Source organism: Pseudophryne corroboree, chromosome 7 (genome assembly GCF_028390025.1).
Source record: "Pseudophryne corroboree isolate aPseCor3 chromosome 7, aPseCor3.hap2, whole genome shotgun sequence".
In the NCBI taxonomy this organism is placed as follows: Eukaryota; Metazoa; Chordata; class Amphibia; order Anura; family Myobatrachidae; genus Pseudophryne; species Pseudophryne corroboree.
The window spans coordinates 305,754,920-305,768,419 of record NC_086450.1 but is presented as its reverse complement, the minus strand read 5'-3'; positions in this window follow the sequence as shown (position 1 = coordinate 305,768,419).

The window sequence follows — 13,500 nt, the reverse complement described above, 5'->3', positions numbered from 1 at the left end:
AGTGTGGCTGCAGGCATGCCATGCAGAGTTCTCTGCTGTCCCGGCTCCCCACCAGCAATCAGTGACGTGCGGTGGGCCGCATGTCCCTGCCAGCAATGCCATAATTGCTTACAGTCACCGCCTCCGCCGCCGCCCAGGTTCTGCTGCCGCTCCCGCTGCTCCTGCTCTTTCTGAGGGCCAGGGAGGAGAGCGTATGTCATGCACAGAGTCCTCTGCTGCCCCGGCTCCCCACCAGCAATGCCATAACACTTGCTTACTGTCACCGCCTCTGCCCGGGTTCTGCGGCCGCTCCCGCTGCTCCTGCGGCTCTGTATCTGAGGGCCAGGGAGGAGAGTGCAGTGTGCCTCTCCTGCCCCTCTGGTAGGCCCCACCCTCACACAAAAGAGGGCGTGGCTACGAACCAGTGGGGCCTACCGGTGATCTCACCGGCTCCCAGCTGGCCCAGTCCGAGCCTGTACAGGATGCAGTCAATTTACCTACAATCAAAATCCAGATGGTCACAATACCGACAACCACTTACCGATGGTCAAAATACCGGCAAGATCAAAATACCGACATGGGGGGTCATTCCAAATTGTTGTTCGATCGTTATTTTTTTTTCGCAACGGAGCGATTAGTCGCTAATGCGCATGCGCAATGTCCGCAGTGCGACTGCCCCAAGTAAATTTGCTATGCAGTTAGGTATATTACTCACGGCATTACAAGGTTTTTTCTTCGTTCTGGTGATCGTAATGTGATTGACAGGAAGTGGGTGTTTCTGGGCGGAAACTGGCCGTTTTATGGGTGTGTGCGAAAAAACGCTACCGTTTCTGGGAAAAACGCGGGAGTGGCTGGAGAAACGGAGGAGTGTCTGGGCGAACGCTGGGTGTGTTTGTGACGTCAAACCAGGAACGAAACTGACTGAACTGATCGCACTGGCAGAGTAAGTCTCGAGCTACTCAGAAACTGCACAGAGAAGTCTTTCCGCAATATTGCGAATCTTTCGTTCGCAATTTTGATAAGCTAAGATTCACTCCCAGTAGGCGGCGGCTTAGCATGTGCAAAGCTGCTAAAAACAGCTTGCGAGCGAACAACTCGGAATGACCCCCATGGTCAAAATACTGACATTAAAAATATTGGCACGGTAAAATTTTGACCTTTAAGATGTTGACAGGTCAAAAAATCTACACAAGTTTTTCATGATTTTTTCATTGAAACCGACTTGTTAATACTTTACCATCCCAGTGGACGTGGAATATAATAGTGTGCCAAGTGCAGCGAGGCACTGTTCCTGAAGCATGGTGAGCGCAGCGAGCTATGCGAGTGGAAGCAGTACACTTATATGGTGCCCATGTCGACATATGTCGACGTACACACAATTTAAAAAAAAATGTTTTGCTTTTTTGACCTGTCGACATTTCAAAGCTCGGTATTTTAACCGCGTCGACATTTTAAATATCAGTATTTTGACCATGTCAGTATTTTGACCTTGTAAGTATTTTGACCATCGGTCAGTTGTTGTTGGTATTTTGACTGTCTGGATTTTGATTTTAGGTAAATCATACTGATCCCATATACAATACTGCAGCAGCAGAGCCTGCACACAGCTGAAAAACCAGCGCACGCTTTGCCTTAACCGCTTCGCCTAGAGAAAGCATTCCCAACCGCGGTCCTCAAGGCACACTAACAGTGCAGGTTTTAGTGATATCCAGGCTTCAGCACAGTTGGTTAAATCAAAATAACTGAGCTACTAATTAAGTCACCTGTGTTAGAGCCTGGATATCACTAAAACCAGGACTTTTAGTGTGCCTTGAGGACCGAGGTTGGGAAACACTGGCCTAGAGTAATAAAAGTTTATTTTTCTTTTTTTTTCTTTCACTTATGTGCACCACATTAAACAAACTCCTTCCTATTTGTTTGTGCATATATATCAGTTTGTGTTTGGCAGCACCTCCTAACTAGACAGATATTCATCAACAAATAAACAATAGGGGAATTATTCTTTATCATGTATTTGATACTATTGTCCTGTGCGGTTGGTCCCCAATCTTTTAAAAAAATATATATTTATGTCCTTGGTGATTCAGATAGGTTACCACAGTGGCGTTGTATAACTAAACTTGTACTGGTTGTCCCTGAATAACTTTTCGGGCTAGAATGAGCACTCTGTGACCCACCCGAAGTTCCAGGACCTTGGCTGGTAGGACTGTTTCTGCTAGAGTCCAACGTCTTTGGGAGGAGTACAGGTCGACTACTGCACCCCGACCTCAAAGACTTGCGTCTGTGGTAAGGAGTATCAAATCCGAGGTCCAGAAGGGTTTTCCCTTGTCCAGGTGGGATGTTTGCAGCCACCAGGTTAGGGAAGGTTGAGCCTCTGGCAAGAGCGTCTTTGTCTGGGATCTGATTAAATGGGCCAGATAATGCCATCTGGATAGGATCAGATGCTGTAGAGGTCTGGAGTGGAACTATGCTGACACCATAAATTCCAAGACCTGCATCACCTCCTGGACTGACACTCGGCAACTGTGTAGTAACCTGTGTACTTTCTGTTGCAATGCTACGATTTTTTCTACAGGTAATGACATTCCATGTGCTTGTGAATCCAGCAGAGATTCCAGATGTACCATTCTCTGGCAAGGAGATAATGCAGACTTCTTCCAATTTATCAACAATCAACAACAACTCAGGCAATGGTTATCTGGAGATGGCAGTGTAGGACCTCCGGTCATCCAGGTATGGGGGTATTCTGACCACCTGACAACGAAGCTGAGCCACCATTACTTGTTTGGTAAATACTATTATTGCTGTAGACCAGGGGTGGGCAATTATTTCAGCTGGGGGGCCACTTAACACTTCCAGCGAATATTCGAGGGCCACACACAAAATACTCAAAAAGAGATCCCTTTTTACACATTACGGCAGACAGCGTGCCCTTTTTACACATTACGGCAGACAGCGTCCCCCTTTTTACACATTATGGCAGACAGCGTGCCCTTTTTACACATTACGACAGACAGCGTCCCCTTTTTACACATTACAGCAGACAGCGCCCCCATTTTTACACACTACGGCAGACAGCGCCCCCGTTTTTACACATTACGGCAGACAGCGCCCCCGTTTTTACACATTACGGCAGACAGCGTCCCCTTTTTATACATTACGGCAGACAGCGCCCCCATTTTTATACATTACGGCAGACAGCGCCCTCGTTTTTACACATTACGGCAGACAGCGTCCCCTTTTTACACATTACGGCAGACAGCGCCCCCGTTTTTATACATTACGGCAGATTGAGAGGAAAAAAGGAGAGATACAAACTAAAAGCGCTCCCATAAAAGCCAAGTTTACAAACAAACACCCAGTGGATACATAAAATTGATTGGTCACGTACACTGGTTATTCAGGAGATGAATAAAGATCCAACGTTGATTAAAGGCAGATGGATCTAATTCTCATAAAATTATAAGACAAAAAGAAAGTGCAATAGTGCAATTATCTTTGTTTAAAAGACCTGAATTTATTTTAATATCGCACTTACACCAAACAGATGAGGTCAGTAGCATATAGAATGAATCCTCTTTGGCAGTACAGCAGCAGAGGACTGGATGATAACAGTCCTAACAATGTCCAACGCCGATATCAAACAAATGCAGTTAGACCTCATAAAAAGCAGAAGAAAGTGCAATAGTGCAATTATCATTTTTTTTAAAACAAGGGTTTATTTTTAAACAGTGCACTTACATCAAGTAGGTAAAATAAAAGCATATAGATAAATCCCCAATGAGGAATACAACCACAGGAAGTAAGGTCTGGAAGGGGCCAGATGGATATAGCACCTTAAGGAAAAAGGCTCCGGAAACCAGGATCCAACACAGTCCCTCAGCGTCCAGTGCAGATGGTAAAACTCAAACGGGGTCACAAGTAAAGCGGGAGAGTACACGCTTAACGCGTTTCAAACTTTCATAGTCCTTCTTCAGAAGCTTCTGAAGGACTATGAAAGTTTGAAACGCGTTAAGCGTGTACTCTCCCGCTTTACTTGTGACCCCGTTTGAGTTTTACCATCTGCACTGGACGCTGAGGGACTGTGTTGGATCCTGGTTTCCGGAGCCTTTTTCCTTAAGGTGCTATATCCATCTGGCCCCTTCCAGACCTTGCTTCCTGTGGTTGTATTCCTCATTGGGGATTTATCTATATGCTTTTATTTTACCTACTTGATGTAAGTGCACTGTTTAAAAATAAACCCTTGTTTTAAAAAAAAGGATAATTGCACTATTGCACTTTCTTCTGCTTTTTATGAGGTCTAACTGCATTTGTTTGATATCGGCGTTGGACATTGTTAGGACTGTTATCATCCAGTCCTCTGCTGCTGTACTGCCAAAGAGGATTCATTCTATATGCTACTGACCTCATCTGTTTGGTGTAAGTGCGATATTAAAATAAATTCAGGTCTTTTAAACAAAGATAATTGCACTATTGCACTTTCTTTTTGTCTTATAATTTTATGAGAATTAGATCCATCTGCCTTTAATCAACGTTGGATCTTTATTCATCTCCTGAATTACCAGTGTACGTGACCAATCAATTTTATGTATCCACTGGGTGTTTGTTTGTAAACTTGGCTTTTATGGGAGCGCTTTTAGTTTGTATCTCTCCTTTTTTCCTCTCAATCTATTTGTTAAGTGTAAAGGGATATACACTCTGAGATATATAATTTTTAGCTGCACCCGTGAATTAATCTGCGCATGTTTTTAAACTACAGTATTTCCTAATCTTAAATACATTACGGCAGACAGCGCCCCCGTTTTTACACATTACGGCAGACAGCGCCCCCGTTTTTACACATTACGGCAGACAGTCCCTACCCCCCTTTCCCCCCCCTCCTCCCCTAAACCCATATTGCAGTGTTTAACTCCCCTCCCTCCCCACCCCTAAACCTATATGGCAGCTTAAGCAGTGATCCAGGGCCTGGCTGGACAGGGGGTTTACCTGTTTGTCACAGTGGCAGACGATCCCCGCTGTCCGATGATCCGCGCTGCTGCCGGCCGGAGTCACTGCTGATGTGGCCTCTCCTGCTCCCGCTCGCTGCCCGCCGCTTCTCCACACTGGCCGCCGCTTCCTCTCCTCACTGGCCGCCGCTTCTCGGCCGCCGCTCCTGCTCACTGCAGTGCCCGCCCCCGTGCCACCCAGTGCATGATAACAGAGGAAATCCCGGTCAGCTGACCCTGTGACGTGACCGGGATTTCCTCAGCGGCGCCGCGTCTGAGAACAGTGCAGTGACAAGCGGCATGTCGGGCCACTTGTCATTGCACTCTGGTGGGGCACAGCGGGCCAGGCAGGATCGGTCCGCGGGCCGCCTGTTGCCCACCCCTACTGTAGACAGATCAATGAATGTTGCTGCTGAACAGCAAAGCGAAGATACCGCTGGTGAGAAGACGCTATAGGCACATGTAGGTAGGCATCCTGAATATCTAAAAATAGCATGAAGTCCCCAGGCTGCATAGCCAGGACAACAACAGAGCGGAGAGTTTCCATACGGAACTTGGGCACGCTGATGTACTTTTTCAGAGATTTCAGGTTTAGAATAGGCCTGTAAGACCCATTTAGTTTTGGCACCAGAAACAGGGTCGAATAAAACCCCATTCCCTTTTGTGTTGCAGAGACAGGAACTGTTATGCCTGATTGCAGCAATGACTGAACAGTTTCCTGAAAATGCCCCTTGCTGGGTCTGATGGTTTGCCTGTTAGAAAGAACACTTTTGGGGATGGTGTAGGCATGAGATGATGTACCCCTAGGAGACCACTTCTTGCACTCAGGCGTCTGTGCAACTGAAGAAGTTGGCCTCCCACCTTGGGATCTCCCAAGAGGGACCTCCCCGTCAAGTCAAGGGAGACCTCCCCATCAAGTTGAGCGCTCATTTGCAGATTTGGCCTCTGGATGTCTAGTAGCTCAGGCCTACTTAGGTTTGAGCTTAGTGTCGGTGGAGGCAGATTGTCTTTTAAAGGACTGGCCTTTGACCTTGCCCTGAGGGCAAAAGGACAAAGAATGAGGTCTTGGTGTAGGTGCTGAAGGCAAGAAAGCATCCCTGATCTATGACAGATTGCTGTTGTCGGGAAATATCAGAAACAAGACTTTCCTCTAAAGTATCCGCCCAGCTTCGCATAGCTTTATCTACCCAGCAACAGCCACCGCAGGCCAAGTACTAGCCCCTGCCAATATTATGCAGATTTAAGGCATGCTTCACTCTTCCTATCCGCAGCCTCTTTGAAAGAGGATGCTGTAGGAGTAGGAGGTGTAGAACTTTTAACCAGTCTAGTCATATGGGAGTCCATTACTGGAGGGGTTTCCCATTTAACACAATCCTCAGCAGGAATAGGTTAGAGAAGTCAAACACTTTGGTACATGGAACTTCTTTCCTGGTGCCAAGCTTCACCTATTAACTCAGAAATTTGTACTGAGTGAGGGAATTCCTCTTTTACTATTGTCTTCCACTTGAAAAGTGGGGCTTTAGTTCTAGGAATGGGTTCACTATCCTCTATCTGGAGGGTAGATCTAACCGCCCTTACCAAGGCAGGCACATTAATTGTGGATTGATGTTCCTCTTCAGCCGAGGGAGACTCCGTAACAGAGTCCTCCTCATCCTCTACCTCACCATATGACTCTTCTGAGTCCGACACCTGCATGGTTTGTGACAAAAGCACAGCACGTCTGACGACTTTGATAGGTGTGGGTCTGTAACAACTGCTGAGAGGAGGTGATGAAGCAGCCAGGCTATGTGCTGAACTATTTAGCGTATCCACGCATAGAGGGCATAGATGTGATTGGTAGGGTCTGGTGCACTAACTCTGATGGCCCTGTAGAGGGGGGCTCCGCTGTGGCTGCTAAATGGTCTGCAATTTTTAAAAGCATTAATGAAAAAGTAGCCCAGGGAGGTTCCTGATTCACAGCTGAAGGGGTAGACTGATGGGGTGCCCTATATCCCCCGGAGATAACTCTGCACAAGAGAAACACTGCATGAGACCAGTGAGGTAGCAGCAGGGTGCTTGTTGCCCTTACTTCTGCTAGACATAGCTGCAGGAACTTGTATTCCAAACATTAAAAACAGTGAACAGCGTGCAGCCCAGGCAGCATGTGATTTTTACCACACACACTATAAAGCACTAATCCAGGGGTGGGCAATTATTTCAGCTGGGGGGCCATTTAACACTTCCAGCGAATATTCGAGGGCCACACACAAAATACTAAAAAAGAGATCCCTTTTTACACATTACGGCAGACAGCGTGCCCTTTTTACACATTACGGCAGACAGCGCCCCCCTTTTTACACATTATGGCAGACAGCGTGCCCTTTTTACACATTACGACAGACAGCGTCCCCTTTTTACACATTACAGCAGACAGCGCCCCCATTTTTACACACTACGGCAGACAGCGCCCCCGTTTTTACACATTACGGCAGACAGCGCCCCCGTTTTTACACATTACGGCAGACAGCGTCCCCTTTTTATACATTACGGCAGACAGCGCCCCCATTTTTATACATTACGGCAGACAGCGCCCTCGTTTTTACACATTACGGCAGACAGCGTCCCCTTTTTACACATTACGGCAGACAGCGCCCCCGTTTTTATACATTACGTCAGACAGCGCCCCCGTTTTTACACATTACGGCAGACAGCGCCCCCGTTTTTACACATTACGGCAGACAGTCCCTACCCCCCTTTCCCCCCCCTCCTCCCCTAAACCCATATTGCAGTGTTTAACTCCCCTCCCTCCCCACCCCTAAACCTATATGGCAGCTTAAGCAGTGATCCAGGGGCTGGCTGGACAGGGGGTTTACCTGTTTGTCACAGTGGCAGACGATCCCCGCTGTCCGATGATCCGCGCTGCTGCCGGCCGGAGTCACTGCTGATGTGGCCTCTCCTGCTCCCGCTCGCTGCCCGCCGCTTCTCCACACTGGCCGCCGCTTCCTCTCCTCACTGGCCGCCGCTTCTCGGCCGCCGCTCCTGCTCACTGCAGTGTCCGCCCCCGTGCCACCCAGTGCATGATAACAGGAAATCCCGGTCAGCTGACCCTGTGACGTGACCGGGATTTCCTCAGCGGCGCCGCGTCTGAGAGCAGTGCAGTGACAAGCGGCATGTCGGGCCACTTGTCATTGCACTCTGGTGGGGCACAGCGGGCCAGGCAGGATCGGTACGCGGGCCGCATCTGGCCTGCGGGCCGCATCTGGCCCGCGGGCCGCCTGTTGCCCACCCCTACACTAAGCTGTGATATCAACTCAACACACCATATGGCACTGAACAGTGTGTAACCTGTATGTGACAACTTGTTTTCACAGCTATAAGTAAATATGATTTACTAGCACATTCCTGATACACCAGCATCTGAGGGTTTTAGAGGTAAAGGGACAGATATTTTAAGCTGACTGGTAGAAAACAGACAGCAGAGCTAGCACACGTCACATACAATGCAGAAAACAATTTGTAACTGCTAATGGGCGCTGCATCAACTGCACAACCTCTTGTGGGTTGTAGGATTTTAGCGCTGTATATTCTGACTCCAAAAAGAGGTATACAGGAGGACTGGACCTAGTGTTCCCAGAGATTTTCAAGCTTGCAAAGATGGCTGAGGGGAAGAGGGTGGAGGAGAAGCAGCTCAGAGACAAGACCGCAGTGGAATCACACCCTGGGCTGTGGGAGGGGCCGCTGGGGAAGCACTTACCTACCCTGGCTGACGTATACCACCTGGTTCCCTGGCCTTATAAATGGTCCCCAGCGCCAGCATAATTAGCCCTGGTGGTCTAGTGTAGTCCAAGGCCGGAGACTGGGTACAAATAAGCAACCTCCGCTCTGTTCCCTAGGACCGGAGGATAGACTGCACACATCACGAGTCCTGCGAGTGGGAACCCACCTTACCTGCCTCCCGTGCTCCAGCTACAGTCTGGGGATCCTCATAGGAGCTGTACTAGCATGGATCTGGAGGTCCCCACCAAAAGTACCAGTGTCAGCACTGGAGTCGTGGTGCTGGTGGGTGGTTGCTGGAGGAGCAGTGTTGGTATCCTAAGGACCTGGTTCCTGGTCTCCACCATCATACACAAGGTCATTCCTGTGGATGCCTATGGACTCTAAAAAAGAAAGATATATTAGATAACATAGATAAGTTACTGTAGATAGTTAGAACATAAATAGATATATGATAGACACTAGTACTTTATAGTTTGGACCCGTGTTTAGCTGGGTTGCTAATTATCATGACCAGCGTTACACAGGCTTTCCACTCCACCTCTTTCTCTTCTTTGTTCTCTTCACACCTGCCCTATCTTCCTGTCTTGCTTCTCTACCCCTCCATTTCCCCACCATCTCACCTCCCCACCTTGTCTCCCTCTGTCTTGAGTCCCACTCTTCCCCTGGGACGAAAAACAGCCTCAGCAGATGTGTGGTTGGCTAAGGGAAGGGGGGTACAGCTGCATGTGCTAAAAAGAGGGAACATTCCAGTACTAAAGGGGCATACAAACGAGAAGATTTTGCCTCAATAAAGATAAAGATTTCCCTTGAAATGCCTCCAGCTGCAGAATGAAGGCTAAAGAGCATACACACTGAGCGATATAGTGAAATATATTATTATTTATTTATTTATTAACAGTTTCTTATATAGCGCAGCATATTCCGTTGTGCTTTACAATTAGAACAACAGTAATAGAACAAAACTGGGTAAAAACAGACAGACATAGAGGTAGGAAGGCCCTATCGTTCAGTGACGTCACCCCTTCCATTCCTGAACATGCAGTCATGAATGATATAGCCTAAACTGGACTGCATGTTCAGTTGATAAAGATAACACTGTTTAATGGAGATGACAGAAGTAAGGCTTTCCTATTGCTGGGTGCAAACTGGGTAACATATATCAGCCATTTGATCGAACGGCCTATATGTCGCAAGCGGGTCAGCTGATGTATACAAACGATATGTATCCGACGTCGTTCAAAGACATGTTCCATTGCAGATATAATGGTGCATCTGGCTATGTGTACAGGCATTTTGAAAATAAGATACACATTTATTTTATAAAACATGTTATAAATAAGTGGGCTGTGTGAGATTGCCTGATATGTAAAATCATGTGTTGATGGATGGCTTTATTGATTAGACACCCGTTATACACAAGTGTTATACAATGCTGATCACTAATAGAGTATATTTGTAGGTCTCTTTTGCTGCATTCAGATAGATGCATATATCGTGTATTTCTTCGTGAGGGTTCATAGCCATCCACTGGAATGACGCTGGGTATGATGGTGGAGACGAGGATCAGGGCACCAAACAGTTTTTGCTGCCAAGATGCATTGGTCCTTCTCCCCTCCTACCCCGCCCACAGCTTGGGCTCTTCAGTTTAGTTTTGGTGCCAGCAAGAGCTGCACCTATTATAACAGTGGGGCTGCTTTTAAGCAGCCCAAGCTTTCTCTTTATTATTTATTTTTCTTTTACTTTTATTCTACTAAAGACAGCGCAAGGCAGTCCCTTTACACAGGTCTCCGGGAATGCTGGGTCCAGTCTCCGTGTATACCACTCACAGAGTAAGGTTATTTAGCGCTATTTCCTACCAACCACTGCAGTTGAGCAGTTGATTATAGTGGCCACTGCAGTTTTATATTCAACCATCTTTTATTGTCAACATTAGTGAAGCTGCATTTTATGTACAGTAGGCAAAGCAGCTGTGGACACTGCACTACTAACCTCCAAAGCTTTGGCTTCATCGGTAGGGCTCACAGAATCCTTTGGCTTTGCTCATGGAAAGCTGACGCAGATTCCAAGAAAGCCCTTGAAGCACTCCCCTATTCATGGGAACTTTTTGGGCATGAGATAGACAAGATTGTCACTACGCTTGCAGCCTCTAAAACAGCTTTCCTACCCTCAGCTTCCTCTTACCAGCCTCCAACTTTCTCCTTTCGGTCCTTTCACCGCCAGGGCTGAAGCCTTTCCTCAACTGTCGCACTCCACAAAGACCTCTAATCCCAAAACCAAGCAGGCTTGGGCTGCCAGACATCGACCTACCAAGCTTGAGGATTAGTTCTCAGCCTGACAGGACTGACTCCTCCTGGGAGATCCCAGGGTGGGAGGCTGACTTCTTCAGGTTGCACAATATTGACATCAGGTCACAACAGATGCCTGGGTGCGTAAATGGTCTCTCATGGATATGCCCTCTCTTTCATGAGACGACCTCCCCGACACTATTTTTCCAACAAGTCCACCCGCAGACTTCAACAATGCTCAGGCATGCCTGTTCACTCCCTACTACAATCCAGAGTGATTGTTCCAGTTCCAACATAACAATGGGGGAAGGGTTTGTACTCAACCCTTTTCTTGGTTCAGAAACCCAATGGTTACCATTTGCCCATTCAAAATTCTGAACAAATTCATCAGCGTACCCAGATTTTGTATGGAAACCCTCTGTTCCATTGTCCTGGCTATGCAGTCTGGGGACGTTATGGTCTCTTTGGACGGTCTCTATCATTCAGGATGCTTACCTACATGTGCCTTAAGCATCCTCTCATCAGCAATACCGTTGGCTTGCTGTTCTGCACCAGCATTTCCAATTTAAGGCTCTGCCTTTTGGACTTTTTTCGGCCCTAAAAGTCTTTACCAAACTCATGGACATCATTGCTGCTCAGCTTCATCGTCAGGGGATCAGAATACTCCCTTATTTGGATGACCTGCCGCTCCTTGTGTCCTCTCCGATGGTCCTCAACCACCATCTTCAAATTTCATGGCCTCCCTGCAGAGACATGGTTGGCTAATCAGTTGGCAAAAGTCTTCTCCGATCCCCGTTCAGAGGATGGTACATCTGGAAGTTCTTTTAGATGCTTAAGTACAGGACAAGATTGCGGATATGCAACTACAGGTGCGCAAATTGTTCCACAGACACAGGGTGTCCATTCACGCAGCAGTGCAGACATTGGGTTCGATGGTTTCCACCTTTGACATGGTTTATTATGCTCAATTTCACTCTAGGCCTCTTCAGTGCCTAATCCTATCCTGGTGGAACGGACACCCCAAGCTGATAAAGTCCCAAACAATGATCCTCTTTCCAGTAGTTTGGACATCTCTCTCGTGATGGTTGCAGATCTCCCACCTAGACAGGGGTTGGCCATTCTGGATCCCGGATTAGTTTATTCTCACCATGGAGGCAAGTCTCTGATCCCACACCTTTCAGGGACACTGGACTTCAACAGAAAAGGACTTGCCAATCAACTTTCTGGAGCTTCGGCCTGCCTACAAAGTCCTAATTCTGGCTCAGGACATACTTCAGCATTGTCTGGTTCAAGTTCAGTCAGACAACACCGCTTAGGAGTATCCCCTCCCTTGAACAACTGCTTTGGGACATCCCCATTGTCTCCCTTTAGAACCTATGGAACCCAAAGAAGAAAAGAAGAGTTACGGTAGACTTACCTTGGTTAACACTCTTTCTTTGAGGTCCATTGGTTCCACAGGACATCCACCCTGACACACCTGGCTTCTATGGGTATCTTTCCTTGGTTACCGGTTCCCTTCTCCTATATGTAAGAGTGATTTCTTGTGTGTACCATGTCTTCCATCTCTCATGTCCTGCTCCTACCTTGGGCTTGTGAAAAAACTAAGGAGCCTATTCTGTGGGCAGGGTATAGGTGGGAAGGACTGGAGCATCTTGGGACACCTAAAAACGTAACTGTTTGGTGCCCAGTCCTTTACCACTACCTACACCCCATTGTCTCCCTGTGGAACCTATGGATCTTGAAGAAAGAGAGTTAACCAGTGGAGTAGCGCTGGTAACAATGGAGTAGCACATTTAACAGGGAAGGTCACTTAGACCAGGAAGTGGACCAGATTATAGTGCTGGAAGTCTTAGGGCAAAAGGTTTTTCACATCATGTCGTGAACACATGCTTAAGACTCGAAAGCTGGCCTGCATCTACTACCGGGTATGGCATACCAACTTCCAGTGGTACGCTGCCAAGAGCTATGACCCTGTAGTATTCCGGATTTCCAGAATTCTTACCTTTCTACAAATGGGATTGAACCTCAGCCTTTGCCTGGCTTCCCTCAAAGTGCATATTTCTACTTTGTCTGTTTCAATGCAGGATTGCCCTGCTTCTGGATGTTCGCACCTTCTTCCAGGGCGTGATTCAAGTACAGCCTGCCTACGTCCCTCCAGTGGCTCCATGGGACCTGTCTGTGCTTTTAGACGCCCTTCAACAGGCTCCTTTTGAACCTTTGGAATCAGTAGATCTCTATTGGTTAACTGCGAAGACTTTGTTCTTTATGGCCATTGAATCTGCCAGACGGGTGTCTGATTTGGGATCTCTATCCTGTTGCCCTCCTTTCCTGATTTTTTATCCGGACAGGGCTTTCCTTCGTTCTAGACCGGGTTACCTACCTAAGGTGGTTTTCCGTTTCCACATAAATGAGGACATTGTGGTTCAGGCCTTCATCTCCCCGGATCTCTTGGCTGCAGAGAGTTCTCTGGATGTGGTTCGTGCCCTCTGACTCTA